We start from the raw sequence: 16,539 nt of genomic DNA on the forward strand, positions 1-16,539 counted from the left end.
TAAACATCTCTATAGATCTCAAAGCAAGTGAGGAATAGATGAACTCTTATGAAATAGATGAAGAAAAGATTTGTAGATCCAAATAGTCTCAGAAAAAAGGTAAGCTTTAATGATGATGGTGTACTTTTGAACTTGGTGGTAGCTAGCAGTGATTAAAGGTTGTACATAGATTGGCATTCCCCATTGAAGATCTCTTTTTTTCCCCCTATCTTCTAGTTTTTTTGTTTATATTATGTATATATTAAGATATATACATATTATTATCAAATGAAAGTGCACATAACATGAAAACACTGATTACTGGAAGATTTCATCAGTGGCAAGGAAAGTGCTAAGTAAGATGACAGCAAATACATGACCGGTAAACACATTGTGTTAAATATATTGGCAGGCACAACGCTAACAGCCTGCTGCCAGGCCTCTGAATCCCCACACATCTCTTTTTTTTTTTTAGTTATTTAAATAATCTGCTGTTGGACCCAGCTTGAACTCTGCTGGCAGGACAAGGAATGAGGATAGTAGTTTTCCTCATAACCTCTGCCTTACAAAGACAACATGCAGCATACACACATAGAATAGAATAGAATTCAATCCAATAGAATAGAATATACCTTTACTGTCATTGTACATTTACAATGAATTTGTTGGTGCTCTACACCAGCCCTGTAGAAATAAAATATTAATAGTAGGACAAGAGGAATAAATAACAAACAGGAGAAATATTTACAAAACAAGCGAAAGGCACACATTAGAGACCAGGTTGTAAAGGGCTTGGAAGTGGTGCAAAGGACTTGGTCTGAATAAAATCTGTGTGTGAGTGGCTTGAATGATGAGACCATGGCTCAGATTGGTTGGTGGGTGGGCAGGGGTGGGGTGTAATTAGTGTTTGTTAACAGTCCGAAGGGCCCAGGGGAAGAAGCTGTTTGTGAATCTGGAGGTGTGGGACCTAATTGGCCCTGACCGGATGGCTGCGGGACAAACAGGTGGTGGGCAGAATGCAAGGGGGCACCTTTTATTGCACTGGTCTTAGGTAATAGGAGCTGGCAATAGCCTCCAGGGGTGGCAGAGCAATGATTTCTTGGGCAGTGCTGATTACCCTCTGCGCAGCCTTCCTATTGTAAGTAGTGGCCCTTGCATACCAGACACCCAGGCAGTAGCAGAGCACACTCTCCGCTGAGGAGCGGCAGAAGGCCAGCATGTTGCTTCTGGTCCACCTCATTCTTCTTTAGGACATGGAGTAAGGGCAGCTGCTCCTGGGGCGTTGGTGTTGTGGGTCCAAGTGAAATTGGCGGAGATGTGGGTGCCCAGAAACCTGAAGGTGGAGACAGATTCCACCAGTTCACCATTTATAAGGGTCTCAAGGTGGTCCAGTTTGTTGGTGATGATGTCTGGGATTATGGTGTTGAATGTTGAGGTGTAGAAATAAAATATTAATAGTAGGACAAGAGGAATAAATAACAAACAGGAGAAATATTTACAAAACAAGCGAAAGGCACACATTAACAAATGTTAATGTACAAAGAGCATCCTCACATAGTTCTTCATGTTCTCCAGATGGCTCAGCTGTAAAGGGTGATGGTGACTTCTTCAACCTATTTCCACTGTAAACTAACTGGTAGGGGGTCAAGAGAGGGGGGTAGGCAGTCTCTGATGTACTGAGACGGTATCCACTCGGAAAACTTTATGACTATAGACATGAGGGTAATATATCTGTAGTCTCTGAAGCTGTCTATTCCAGTCTTTTTGGGGATGGGAATGATGGTGGAGGCTTTCAGACAGGCGGGAACAGTGGCATGAATCAGGGAGAGGTTGAACAGCCTGGTGAGGATCCCTTCCATTTGGTCTGCACAGGCTTTGACCACAGCCCCTGGGATGTCGTCGGGGAAGGCAGCTCTTCTGGGGTTCACTTCTCTTAGTCTCCTCCTCATGCATATGACCTCATGCTCCTGGAGGGAGAGGGGGAGTGTGCCAGGTGAAGGGCAGGTGGGGGGCGGAGTGTGGGGGAGGAGTGGTCTCGAGCAAAGAAGTTGTTGAACTCCCCTGCTAGTTTGTGGCTGCTGTCAGTGGTTGGGGCACTCTGGCCTTTCAAACTGGGGAGGGCTTGGATGCCTTTCCACACCTGGTGATGTCACAGTCCAGGTGAGCTGCTGGTAAATTCCCACAGAATCCATGTTCTCCTGCGTCTGCAATTTACTAAGGAAATTTAAGCCCACCAGCAGTTTGTCAACTTGCCCACATTGGTAACAGGATCTCACGCTTCATGCTCTTAGTCTATGTACTTCTTTTTTTTCTTGAGCTACAGCTCTCAGGCCACGCAAATGCTCTTTATCTAAGCTTGCCACTTGGACACCCGGCCATACTCACTGCAGTTTCTTGCTCCGTCTCCTGGGAAGGATTTCAATTATTGCACCTGCCTGTCCTCCTGCCACCGCTTCACACCGGCGTGATGACACCATACGAGCAAGCGTTTTAGTAACAGTGGGAAGGAAAAACTCCCTTTTAACAGGATAAAAAATAAAGAGAAAGAGAACACACTGGTACTCTGAGTGCAACTACAGATTTTATGGTTAAACAAGGGGGATTTATTTGACTAGCTGGCAGCAGTTTGTTCTGCATACAATGCTGCTACTGCACATAGTGCTCCCCATGTATATATTCACTTATATTTGCGTATATAATGTTCTTCTCTTCCCCTTTTGCACAGTCGAGGAGCATGTCAGGATACATTTCACTGCATGTTATACTTGTATAACATGCAAGGTATTTTTTTGTCATTGTTAACTGGAAAGATTGGAAACATGGTGCAGAATGCAAAAATTATGCTGCACAGAAAGGATGTTCAGTGAAGAAATATCTCCCATCTAGATAAAATCTAATTATTTTTTCATATGAAAGCAAACTCTTTCTTCACCCTTGAAAAAACAAGACAAACAAACACAAAGTCTGTCAGGGACAGCAGAAGAGACAATCAAGTACACAGTGAAGCCTTGGAGCTGAAGCAATTGATACGTTTCTCCAAACATGACTTTACCTTTATGTGGAAACAGTCACTCAAAGCAACTTTATTCCTCATTAAGCACCTTTGGTTTTTTTCCATGTTACTTGTTTACCACAGTATAAATTGCAAATTTGCAGATATACACTTAAGAATAAAAAGTAGCATTTGTACTGTTGCCAAAATTGCAGGTATACAAACACAACAGCTCATACATAAGTAATTAGTTAGGAATAAATGGAAAATGGACTGTCCTTTGGATCAAAATAATTCAGAGACAGCTGATGTCTTTTGATGAGGTTTATATCTGAGTCCAGGTCTGATTTGTTTTTTTCCTAATCTTTGAAACTGGAGGTCATCATACTTGGCAAGACTATAGGATTATCATTATTATTTTGAAATGTATTTCTGATTTCATGGGTAGATAAAGCTGGTTATCATCTGCATAATTATTTTTCTACATATTATAATAGCGCTGTAGCCATTATTCACTTTTCCATTTTCCCATGCTGGATATCACTAATTCCTAATAATTTCATACACTTAAAAAAATGGACGTGGCCACCATGACATTAGTTTCAGAGACCAGCTCTGTAATTCTGAATTCTGTATACATATGTCTTGATGCGTGCTCATTCATCGAGGTATGTAGATCCCAAAAGGTTGATTCTGTTTATCTGGACATATCGTTTTCAGTGGGAGAAATGTTTCGTCATCTTCCAAGTGACTTCTTCAGTCTCAGCTGACTGCAGGTTTCCCCAGCCTTATAGTGTATTTGCACAATAACTGAAACCGGCCCACTGAATTAACAATGGGCTGTGAGGTCAATTCCTTGAGCATGAATATGCGAATTGTCATGAGTACCATTCACAGAGATGTAACCATTCCCCAAAATGGTTGCAATCACAGCATTGTAAGATGGCAAAAGATGAGGACCCCTCCTCGATTTAGAAATGGTCTTTCAATTTTCAAGTTGGTGAATCAGTCAGCTAATGTTAGTGCATCATTAGCAAGCTGCAGCCATAAAGTGCATAGATGCAATTCCCAGTCACATGTTTGCTAATTAGTAATAAGTAACAGATTAATAAAATACTAGATCACAACAGGGCATATTATTTACAGTATTGGTTAAAAATAATTATTTCATAATTATTTCAAAAAGCACCAACAACACAAACATGACCAAGAATGACTCAGGTCAGACCAAGTTGGCTATAGCGCTCTGTAAAAACAAAAAATATGGCAAAGGAAAAAGAGCAACCGATGCAAAAGAAAACACCGACGACAGGAGAAGCATGATGTTTCCCATTTGACCTTGTAGTTTTCAGTTTAAATGTTACCTTAGCTTTGATTAGGTTTTCATTGTTATTCTCAAGTGTTTATGGCCCTCTGTTTGCCCATGCCTAGTTTGTGTTTGTTATATCATGGTCAAAGGAGCTTGCATGTTATATCGAGTTTCCCAGCTGTGTCCCGGTTCTTGATTTTGTGTGTATTTAAGCCCTCTGTTTTCTTTAGTTCCTTGTTGCGATCTCCCTCATTCGTCAGCTGTGTGTTCTGCTTGTTTGTTTAGTTTCTAGTACCTCCTAGTTTGGTATTCTTGCAGTCCAGGAATAAAGCTGAATTTTGTTCTGCCTACGAGTCTGCATTTTGGGACCTCATTCCTGCCTGCCTCATTCAGCCTTATGACAGGAGTTAATTAAGCAGCTTTGTGACAAGATATTGCGAAAATCTACAGACAGATCCAAATGAAATTCCTTTTAACCAATACATAGATATCAATTTCTTTGTGCATCACAAAAATACGTTTGTGAGTTTAAAATGAACAACACTGTTCCTGCGATTTTAAGGCACACTGCTGACGTGGTTGGGTCAGGACAGCTGAAAACCCCATCCATCCAGTAACTTCTACTCCCATAAAGCACTTAGCTAGGCAAACATAACTAATGGACTAATTGGCATACACTGGTCTTCATTGTCAGCATAATAAACATTAATGGAATGATGTGTCAATTTGGAATTCATTGCAGAGCAGGCCACTTTGAAGGTACCACTTCACTGAAAAAAAGGAACATGCTGATAAGCAAAGTGGTTGAGACTCATTTCGTACAAAAAATAAAAAATAAAAATCTAAAGCAGAAGATTATGAAAAAAAAGTTTAATTCAAGAAGTTCAAACAAATATTGCCCCTCACCCTTAGTTTATATTGCCCACTGACCCAGGTGGGCTATGACGCTGCCTGCAGAGATGAATGAATGAAAGCAAAGGGGAAGAGGAACAGGCTGAATCCCAGAGAGATCTGTTAGATGAGAGCAATGTAACACATCTGCTCGGTTGTCTGCTTTAATATTCACAGGAACTCCCAAGAATCTTCTGTAAAAATCCACAATGAATAATTGATGGGCTGCAGTTCCACAGAACTCCCTCCTTCTGTTAATTGGGGAAAAAAAACAAAAAAACAAAAACTGAGAGGTCTTTCTCGTGCCATCGTCCGTGCTATTACAGTCCAGTCAGTGGTAAATGCAAACTACTAACTTTATTAAAGACTTGGGGTCCAGTGGCTGATTTCAAACTATGAAATTACACTGGACTGCTAATCTAACTAATTAACTTTAGATAACTGTTTTAACATCTTTAAGTTTCCACATGCATTTAAAAAAACAAAAAACTAGAGCACAGTTTTCAATTAGGAGGAAACGGCTTTCCACCTGTATAGTTATTAAATCCTTTTTTCCCTCAACTCTGCTGGCTCTGTACGTCCATATTTGACTGACAGCTGGCTTTACCATATTTTGAATAGCAATAGGAATAGGAAGCAAAGGAATTTTTAAATGTTAAAAATGTGAAACTACTCAATTCAATTACATTTATCCATACCGAATCACGACAACAGTCACCTCAAGGTGCTTTATATTGTAAGGTAGACCCTACAATAATGCATACAGAGAAAAACCCAACAATCATATGACTGCCTGTTACGACACCTAGGTGGAAGAACGCAACACGACAACCATAATAATTTGACAGATTGCTTATAAACATTTTTTTTAAAGTATTCTTTTGTCTCTCAAAAAGTACCCAGAGCTGAAACTCCAGCGAATGTGTCCAAAAAACACACTTCGCGCATTTTTCATTTTTAATAATAAAAAACATCACGAAATCACAAGCAAAAGGAGAACACACCATGGCACATGTTTAAACAAGGTTTATTCATCTAAATGCTTTATTATTAAAACAGACTTAACATGATTTTTTCACCCCAAAAAACACATATTCAAAGCACCACATCAGCCCGATATCAGATGATATCTGTCACATGATATCAAAAAGAAACTGTCGATTCAGCTTTTTCGAGTGGGCAATCATGATGAAGCAGTTCATTATATTTTGTAGATTCTCTTCATATGTCTGTTGTCCCTAAAGAGGGCTGTGTTAAAAAGCTTTGATTGATGAACCATTTTTCAATACAAGCTTCATTGCTTCAGAACGCTTAATATCCTTATCTAACAAAAAGGCTCAAAACCATTACATGGGTGGCACAATCCTATTTAGTGTTTTTAACTGAAAACAACCTACATGTGAAAATGTACAGGGCACGCCAGATTTACCTAGTCTTCTAACTCTCACCACAAACCTTTTAACAAAGGAAATTCTTCAGAGCAGCAACACAGGTCTGCCGAACAGTCATCAGCAGTGAGGGCAAGGTTCCTTTATAGGGCAGTCCTCAATCATGGTTGATTGAGGGGAAAAAAAAAAGAGAGAGAGAGAGAGAGAGAGAGAGAGAGAGAGAGAGAGAGAGAGAGAGAGAGAGAGAGAGAGAGAGAGAGAGAGTACTGACTAGAAAGAGGCTCCTCTCTCTTTCTAGTCAGGACTCTTGCTGCAGCATTTTGAATTAACTGAAGGCTTTTCAAGGAGTTTTTAGGACATCCTGATAATAACGAATTACAGTATTTCAGCCTAAATAATGAATGCATGAACTAGTTTTTCAGCATCATCCTGAGACAGGATATTTTTAATTTTAGAGTTATTGAAAAAAAATGGAAGAAAGCAGTCTTACATATTTGTTTAATATGTGCATTGAAGGACATATCCTGGTCAAAAGTGACTCCAAGGTTCCTCACAGTGTTACTGGAAGCCAAGGTTATGGCATCCAGAGTAAGAGTCTGGTAAGATACCATATTTCTAAGAATTTTAGGGATGAGTATGATGACCTCAGTTTTACCTGTATTTAAAAGCAGAAAGTTAGAAGTTGTCTAGGTCTATAGATCTTTCACACCATCCTGCAGTTCTAATAATTGGTAGGTTATCTGGTTTCATGGATAGATAAAGTTGGGTGTCATCTGCATAGCAGTGAAAATGTATGTTACGCCTTCTAATGATACGGCCTAGATTAAGTATATGAAATGAAGCTTAAAAGCAAGAACTAAAAGTAAGAATACAGGGAACAAACATCTGTACTATATGGATTAAAATGTGAATATATGAGAATGTAAAGTCATTGAAGCTTTGGTTGATGAATGAGGAAATTTGTGTTTGGTCAAATTTTTTTGGCAATAAATTTTATACCACTAGAAAGAAAGCCTGTTTATTTTGCTTTGAATTGTGCAGCATTTGTAATGAAAATGCAACAGAGCTGAGTATGTAGAACCATGAAAAACTTGCCAAATTTTCTCTGTCAATGCCAAACAGCGACTGACTGGCTGCCTGAATGGAGCATGGAGTCAGTTGGTATCTGCTCCAAGCAAATCACATTTGACTGACCTGGATGGGGTCTGTATAGAATAGAATAGAATAGAATAGAATAGAATAGAATAGAATGAACCTTTATTATCCCACGGATGATGGCAAGAGGAATATAAAATATAAAAGGAAGACACAAAGTAGTCCTTTATACATAAGCAACTAAAGTTCGTATATAAAGTTGACAATGTACAGAAATATGCATAGAAAAATTGTATGGCGATATGTATAAAATGTACAGTGAACAAACACGCTGATGAGTAAGATACCCCAAAAGGATGTTAAACTGTGTTATAGTGTCTGACAGCTGCTGGTAAGAAAGACCTGCGGTAGCGCTCCTTCCTACACTGTGGGTGCAAAAGTCTACTGCTGAACGAGCTGCTCAGTGCTCTCAAGCAGGGAGGTGTTGTCCATGATGTTAACTGATGTTAGCTTAGACAGCATCCTCTCCTCCCCAACCTGCTCGATGGACTTCAGCGACAGTCCAGGACAGAGTTGGCCCTCTAGACCAGTAGTTTGTTGAGTTTCCCCCTGTCCCTCTCTGCCATTCCAGCAGACGACAGCATAAAAGATAGCAGTCCTTAGGAGTGTCCTGTTCACCCCGAAGGATCTCAGCCGCCATAGCAGGTGGAGACGACTTAGACCCTTTTTGTAGAGTGCATGTGTGTTTGTGTACCAATACAGTTTGTTATTGAGGTGAACACCCAAGTATTTGTCATAGGCCAACTTGAAACTGCAGATTCTTTAGGCCAAGTTCCATATAACAGTGATGTCAGAGACAGGCAATGAAGTGGACGTCCCACAAATATGACAATAGAAGACCTCAACCCCAACGAATCAGCTTGGCTATGCAGTTTGTGTCAGTGACCAACACTACTACATCGGCTTTCAGCCTGTTGAAAAATGGAATGCCCGCACACAGAAGTGTTCGACCAAGCTGGTGACACGCATGAGGCGGTACTAGGCTGTTGTTGCTGTACTTCTTCCACATGCTATTGTTTATTAAATCAGTACATTTTTAAATTGACAGTGTGTCCCATTTCTTGAGACTTCAAGCATTCTATCCAATAAACAATGCCAAATAAGAGTAAATAGCAGAGGTAGAATTTATTTAAAAAAAAAAAAATTCAACCAAATACAAATTTTGTATTAGCTTATATATGGATTGAAACAAACATCAGTAATAAATGGAATGAAGTCAGAAAAAAAAATCGAATAATGTAATTAAATGTAAATAATTGGATTGAAAGCTGGAATATATTGATATACTTTTGCGTTTCTCTCTGAGAGGTAGAATTTGTACCTATATTATTATATTCTGCCCATCATGACACTTTTAAAATGCAAAAGAGAAGACTACTTTCTAAGAAATGCCCAAGAAATGTATGAAGGAAAACACCATGTACCGAGGCTCAGTGCTAGACCAAACCCTGCAGGCTCCATGAGCCAGCCTGCTCTTAGCGGAGGTGTTAAAACATGAAAACACACGAGATGTGTTACATACATTTTCTGTGTAGCTGCACGCCACAACAAGAAAGAGAGAAGCCCATCTGTTGACTAATAAAACCAGGCGAAAGCAGCAGTGGTGGAGTGAACAAGACGGGTCATAATATAGATAACAGTCCTTCATGTTTCACTGCCACACTGAAGCCTTTATACCCTTGGCTACTAGCAGGCCAGTGACACTTGCTGAGTTGTTAAAATGGTAACGCTCACTGGAGGTGATTTATGGTATGCAGCAATAGTATAGGCTTATTTCAGACACCTAAAGGCTTTTATATCTGTGTGCATGTGGGTGTGAAAAACAGGGGTTATCAATGTGTGGTCAGTAGTACAAATTCAGTAACCCATTACGTGTGTTTTACAAAGCTTTAGAGAACAAAGCAAATATTTGTCATTAGTTTGCAGTGTAAGCTCCGTTTAGTCTTTTCATTACAGGATGATGGTTATTGTTGATATGGCACTTGTGGCCACTGAACAATGTGACACTGAAAACATCCAGGAGCAACTGTCACATAACACAACCACAATATACCATTTTACTTTAGTAAGGTGTTTTAATAAAACACACTGAGACATTCCAAGTCCTTATCAGTATGTATCAGTGTTATAGTTTTTCTGTTTGGTACTTATAAGGTACTAGAAGCACACTCCCAGGTAGTAGTAGCAGCAGTCAATATTTTTATACTAACCTATTCTGTGTAGAACCCTTTTCATTCCTTCCTTGATGATTTATAAATGTTTTGAGAATCAGAAAGAGATAACAGAGGCCCCTGCCACAGATTCAGTGAAATGCTGATCTGTCAGCTCAGAGTATACAAATTTCACTATTGTAGTAAAGGCTTAGTTTCAGTTAATGTATTTGCATTTAAAATAATAATCTCTTGTGCACACAGTAATGTTTAATTAGGATTCATTTTCCATGATCTAATTGCACAAATTTAATGTGTTAGATTAACAAGATTTTTATATACTATTTCTATCCCTTTCCTTCATTTGAAGTCCTTTCAAAGAAAAAATAAAAGTATAATGAAAAGAAAGAAACATGAAGCATGTATGATGATGAACATTTTGTGGTATACTCCTCAAGCCCTGACATCTGTTACAGATCAAAGTGGTGTCACTGAGACCCTTTGGCTTTGCTCCAACCACAAATTAAGTAAAAGGCCTAAAATCCAGCAGATGTGGTTTTACTGTAGTACAGAATTGCAGAGCTTTATGTGCTTTTGCTGTCAGTTATTCCTGCTGTAATCAGATCAGAAATGTAATCAATCCTTTTTCATCCTGCCCTTGCTGTATCTTGTCTGCAAAGTGGACATTCTCTTTTTTGGATTCGTTTTAAGTGTGAGTGTGTGGTGTGAGCATCCGCCTTTGTGAGTTACTTATTGGTTATTCTAACAGGACTGGATTACTGTTACACTGAATCTTACCCTGTGTAGATTCCCTGCATACTGACAACAGCAGCTAAGTCATTGTCAGTATGCACAGTTACAGTGTAACTGCTCAAACTTTCAACAGAGCAGCAATACCACCGGTAAAGAGCTGAAACAAAATCTTTAATAGAAATATAGACTAAATATAAAGGGAAACATCCCAAAAAAATGACCTCAGACAAGCGTGACTCTCAACGTTGAGTCACTTTCTGTTCAAAACAACTTTCCAAAGGGTGGAGCTTCAGGAAGAAGCCCCACAAATACTTTTTTATTCAGTATGAGTCATTCTAATATGCCGAATATCCACAATGAAAAAGTAAAAAGTCAGGACTTGTTCCCTGACCCAACTCCATACTCCTTTGCATCAAGTTTGTATGTCTGGGTCTCTGTCTCTTTATTTCGTGTCTTTTTTTGATAGTGTCTTGTGCTGTGTACATTGTTTTCTGATCATGTTCACCTGTGGTCTCTGGTGTGTTCCAGCTCCCCGATTACCTCATGTGTGTATCGAAGCCCTTAAATACACACACGTTTGTTTGGCGGTTCCCATGTAGGTTTAAACCCTGAGTTACACCCGACAGTGAAGGTGTCGGAATGTCAGATAAAAAGCGCGTCAATAAAGGAGAACAAACAAACAGCCTGTATGAATGTGTAAGTGAATGAGACATGTTGTTTAAAGCACATTGAGTGCTTGAGTAGAAAAGTGTAATATAGGAACCATTCAATGGAATTCACCCAGCTTGGCCAGTAGGTTATGGACTGTTTATGTGCTTAACTGACTTGTCTCACTCAAGTAAAAGTAAAGGACAGGCTCTGAAATGTACTTCGAGTAAGAAAGTTAAAAAAAAACAAAACACAAAAACAAACCTCTGTTGCCTACATTGTAGAGGGTGACTTTGCCTGTAAACTGGGAAATGTGTACAGTCGTACTGAATGGAGTTAGCTCTTTTTCTCTCCCTGTTAAATACAGCAGCAGGACCTTTATTTAGCAACACACTGTGTGGAAAAAACAAAACAAAAAAAACTGAACAAACAGGTTGGGTGTTTGTTTCATTTGAAATTACCTGCAACTTAAAAGAAAAAAAAAAAAAAACCCCACACAAAACAAAAAGAAGTCACTCCCCTTATGCTTCAGTAGTGCTAGCTAAATGCCAAAGTACCACAATACCTGAACAACTGCAGGTGTTCAGGTATTGTGCCAAAAAAAAAAAAAAAAAAAAAAAAATCCCATTTTTAAGCCATGACTTTGGCACACGTCATCTCTTTTTATGAGACATCCTCTGATTAATAAAAAGGCTTGCCTTTCATGCGTTACTGATTACACTTTAATTTGTTTAGCGTGAAATATCAACCCCAATAAATAACAAGCTTGTTTTGATAAGTAAGGAGTAGAAGGTACAGATATTTGTTTGAAAATGTAGGCAGTAAAAGTAAAAAGCAGTTAGAAAAAAATATATAGTCTAAGTACAGATACCTAAAAATTCTACACAAGTATGCACAGCAAACAGCATTAAATAGACACTGGAATATTTCTAACATTTTGAGTTATTTTCCAGTGTTAGAAAATCAGCACTGCACAGTGTTAGCCATTGTTAATCTTCAAAACTGACTAGGTTACTTTTAAACATAACACTGTCAAAAGTGTTAATTTCACACTCAACAGTGTTGTATTTAACACTCAGAGGTGTGGACCCATATAGACACTCTCCAGTGTTAATTTAACACTGGAGATTTTGCTGTGTGGTAACAAAGTATTAGTATTTCATTACTTCCCATCTCTGACACACACCAGGCTGTGGCTACCTATGTAACCCTCTAATGGACTATTAGGTTGTATGGCAATCAACATTATCTTAACCGTTCTTTTAGAATCACTTCAGTTTCTTGACTGGAAGTTGAAAAAGTTTTTCTTGGGTCCCTACTTTGTATTAGCATTGGCTATTTACCCATGTAGCTTGAAGTCACTGAATGTCATTCACTTTGCATCATCTCTGTTTCAGCTTAAGGGCCATGAATATCAGAACATCCAGGTACTTCATATCGGTTAGCTTATGCAAACTTGTAATCATGCATGTAGTTGCCTTTAATAATAACCCAAGGCCATGCTGTACGGCCTTAAAATAAAACTCTTTAATGACAAAGTACTTCAGTTCTTTTCTCCTGCATATTATTAGCCCTAATAATGAGTCTTTTCAATGATAATAAACAAGGAGACTTTCTGCCTAAAAAAATAAAATAAAAACTGGAATTCATAATGAAGATAAAAGACCCTCTGCTTTCATGGTCCTACCTGATTGCATATGTGATATCTCACTGCTACCAAGCAAACTGCACTGTGGGAACATCGCAAATAAATTAAGCAAAGCATGCATGTGATAATGTTCTCTTGGAGCATAAAAAGAAGTCTGAATAGCACGCATCTGTTAAGGAAGGATGAATGATAAAATTAATTAGCATCCTCAGAGATACAGTAGTGTCAGTCCTTGGTGGCTTAAAAAGCTCAAGCTGGTGATTATGGTAAAAGTAGAATATTCTGCTCGTCCTCAGACATTGTTCTGTATAGATAACATGCTGGTGAAAATCTCAGTCAGAACACAGATGTAATTTTCTTATTAGCTGTTCATCTCACCAGTTCATCCGAGTATGTAATTAAACAAATAAACATGGAAGTGTGTGCTGTAAGGAAACATCTCAGAAAATGTATTTTGCTCAGTGTTTTTGTTAATTACACTCGTGACCAAAACATTCTGAATTTGATTAAGATAAACATCAATTTATGAATGTTTTGGTTGAACATGTCTGGCATGTTACAGTAAATTGCCAAAAATAATGTCATGCGATACACTGACAAGAGTACCATGACACTGATCCGATCTCAAGGCTGTCGTGTGTTTTGTCTGTTTTTAAATGGTTGTACCCATCTCACTCGAAGACTTTGCAAAAGCAATTTTGCAGCTGATATAGCAACATTTTGTCACTCAACTCGTCATGTGCTCATGCTTGGACAGGCCCCCTTCCCGTTATATTGTATTGCACAGGGGACCACATAATACTCCAGGATATCATATAGCCAGATAAGAAAAAAAAACCCAAAACAAACCTAGGAATTCACAAGTCTGAATTAGGCTGTAGTTGTTGGTGACATAACCTAGATGAATTAACCTGTTAAGTGTTGAATAGGACTGAACTGACAGTAGAATCTAATGTGCTCAGTCACAGGAATGAATTTGAGACCTAACTCCGCACCACTGAAAAACCTTGTAGCTGGTGCAGCTGAAGATAGCATAGCTACTATTAGCTGCATCCTAGCAAATTGTCATGAGCAGCTAGGAAAAAAGGATGGCTGAGTGACAGGGAGGAGGAGGAAGTGTAGTGCTAAACATAAGCTCCAGGTTCACCATCAACCCATTTGTCTCCACTCAGTGACACACCTACCGAGGAACAAACTCTGGTTATTGGAGACCTCCGTTTTGAGACACCAGCAACCATGGTGAATTGGCTTCCAGGGGCCAGAGTAGGCGACATGCTGGCTCAGATTAAACACATTCTGTAAAATTCTAACTCACATCAGCAAAATGTGACAGTGTCACAGGTCACTAAAATTGATATCAAAGTGGTGTGTAACTTTGTGAAAACAATGTTGAAATCTTTCATTTTCTCAGGTCCCCTCCCTAACCAGACCAGGAGTGACACCTTTAGCTGTGTGTGTGTGTCCCCTCAAATTGTTGACTTTTGGAGTGGTGTCCAAAAAAAAGAAAAAAAAAAAAAAAAGATTGTGGGCTTTGTAGAAAATTGGGAAACTTTAGGTTACTCCCTTCCAAGTCTTTGTCAATACATGAATGAATACTTTATCAACAAATTGATTTACTCTGCCTTATAGAAACCTTTTTACAACAGGATGATTATGTTAGTTTGAATGAAACAAGAACCATGAGACATACTAATTGTCAGAATCAGGAGGGCTAGCCTCAGCATGTCATGTCTGTGTGCAGGCAGGCAGTATGGAGGAGCCAAAGTGCAGACACTGGGTGGCGAAACGTGAACGCAAAAGAAACCAAACTGAAAATACAAAATTAAACTTACACAAGCAGGCAGGCAGGCAGCTAGGCAGGCAGCTAGGCAGGCAGCTAGGCAGGCAGCTAGGCAGCTAGGCAGGCAGCTAGGCAGGCAGCTAGGCAGGCAGGCAGAACACACACCATAGCATGAGGGGAAAACACAACAGAGACAAATGAAAATACAGGGTTTAAATACACAGAGGAGCAATCAGGGAATGGGAGACAGGAGGGAAACACAGCTGGGACAAATCAGGGCTAATTAGACAAGGGAAGCAAAACCAGACACATTATCATAGGATACAGACTGTCAAAATAAAACAGGAAACATAACACAGAGACGCAGACTTGAAAAGGGGATACAGCTGACAGGGGAGACAGAGCAATCATGGAACACAGAGGCAGAAACCAGCAGACTCTAACAAAGAAACCAAAAGACTAGAAATGATAAACACATGGCAAAAGCAAAGTTCAATAATAATGTAAAACTCAAAACACTCAGTCAACGACCCAGGTACGCTAACACAGCCTTGTCCATTCTAGCTGGAAAACTCTTAATGCCTTTAACACAGCATATTTAATCTATTTCTAGAACCCACCCACCACTTTAACCACACTGTTAAATATGACATAGAAACTGAACATTTAACAGTATTCCGTAAAAAACGTCTTTCCCAGATAATTTCCTAATAACATTTAAATTTACAATACTGGATTACACAACGATGGGGAATACATTTTTGTCACAGTAAATGTCTTTCTGAAAATGCTGTAAGGAAGTTTAAGGATGTAGTTCATACACTTGTTATCTTGTTGAATGCCACGTACTACCACAATGCAAAGCAGCTACGTGAAGTCTACAACCACAGAGGTCGATTATCTTGTTAATAATTTTACTTCCTTACTGTGCACGACTCTGGATACTACGGAGCCCCTCTGATGACATGGTCCAAAAAATGAATAAATTGTGGCCACAAAATACTACTTCGTGGGCACGAAATGGGTATAACGCGCCCAAGAAATACTTATTTGTGGCCACGAAATACTATTTCGAGGGCACGAAATGCTAATTTGTGGGCACGAAACACTTGACCGATAACCGTGATCCTTCCCAGGCCCTTGCAGTTGGTTGACAATAAAATTTATCCCGGCGTCCAGGTCGTACTTGCGTCTGTAAAGCAACTGGGCTCTCAATATCCTGTTTAATGTCTCTCCGTAATAATGGTTCCTTGCATTGCCAGGCTTTTCTAAATGCATTTGTAGCTCATTCCCAACCGTAAAATAAAACTCAATCATACTGTCTCTGTACATGGTGTATAGGTTTAGCCTACTCTTATGCCTATGGTTCTACACAACTTACACAATGTTGCCACGTTATACCCAATTCGTGCCCACAAATTAGCATTTCGTGCGCACGTTATACTATTTCGAGGGCACGAAGTAGTATTTTGTGGCCACAATTTATTTATTTTTTGGACCATGTCATCAGAAGGGCTCCGTAGGATACTGCTCCTCTGAAAAAGAAAGTCTCAAATCAGAAGTACTTGGCTGTGTGATATAACTCTCACTCACACCTTAAAGCAGATAACTCCTCAACTGGAGAGGAAATTGTATCCCACTAATTTAGAAGATCATCATTTAGCCTGGAAAAATAGTTTGCCACTGTACAAGAAAACCATCTGCAAAACTAAAACATCTTACTATTCATCGCTCATTCAAGAAAATAAATACAACACGATTTCTCTTCACCACTGTTACCAGGCAGACAAAAATCTCAGAGTTCTGTTGAGCCAAGCATTCCTTTAACCGTAACTAGTTATGATTT

This window comes from Astatotilapia calliptera, chromosome 8 (assembly GCF_900246225.1).
Source record: "Astatotilapia calliptera chromosome 8, fAstCal1.2, whole genome shotgun sequence".
NCBI lineage: Eukaryota > Metazoa > Chordata > Actinopteri > Cichliformes > Cichlidae > Astatotilapia > Astatotilapia calliptera.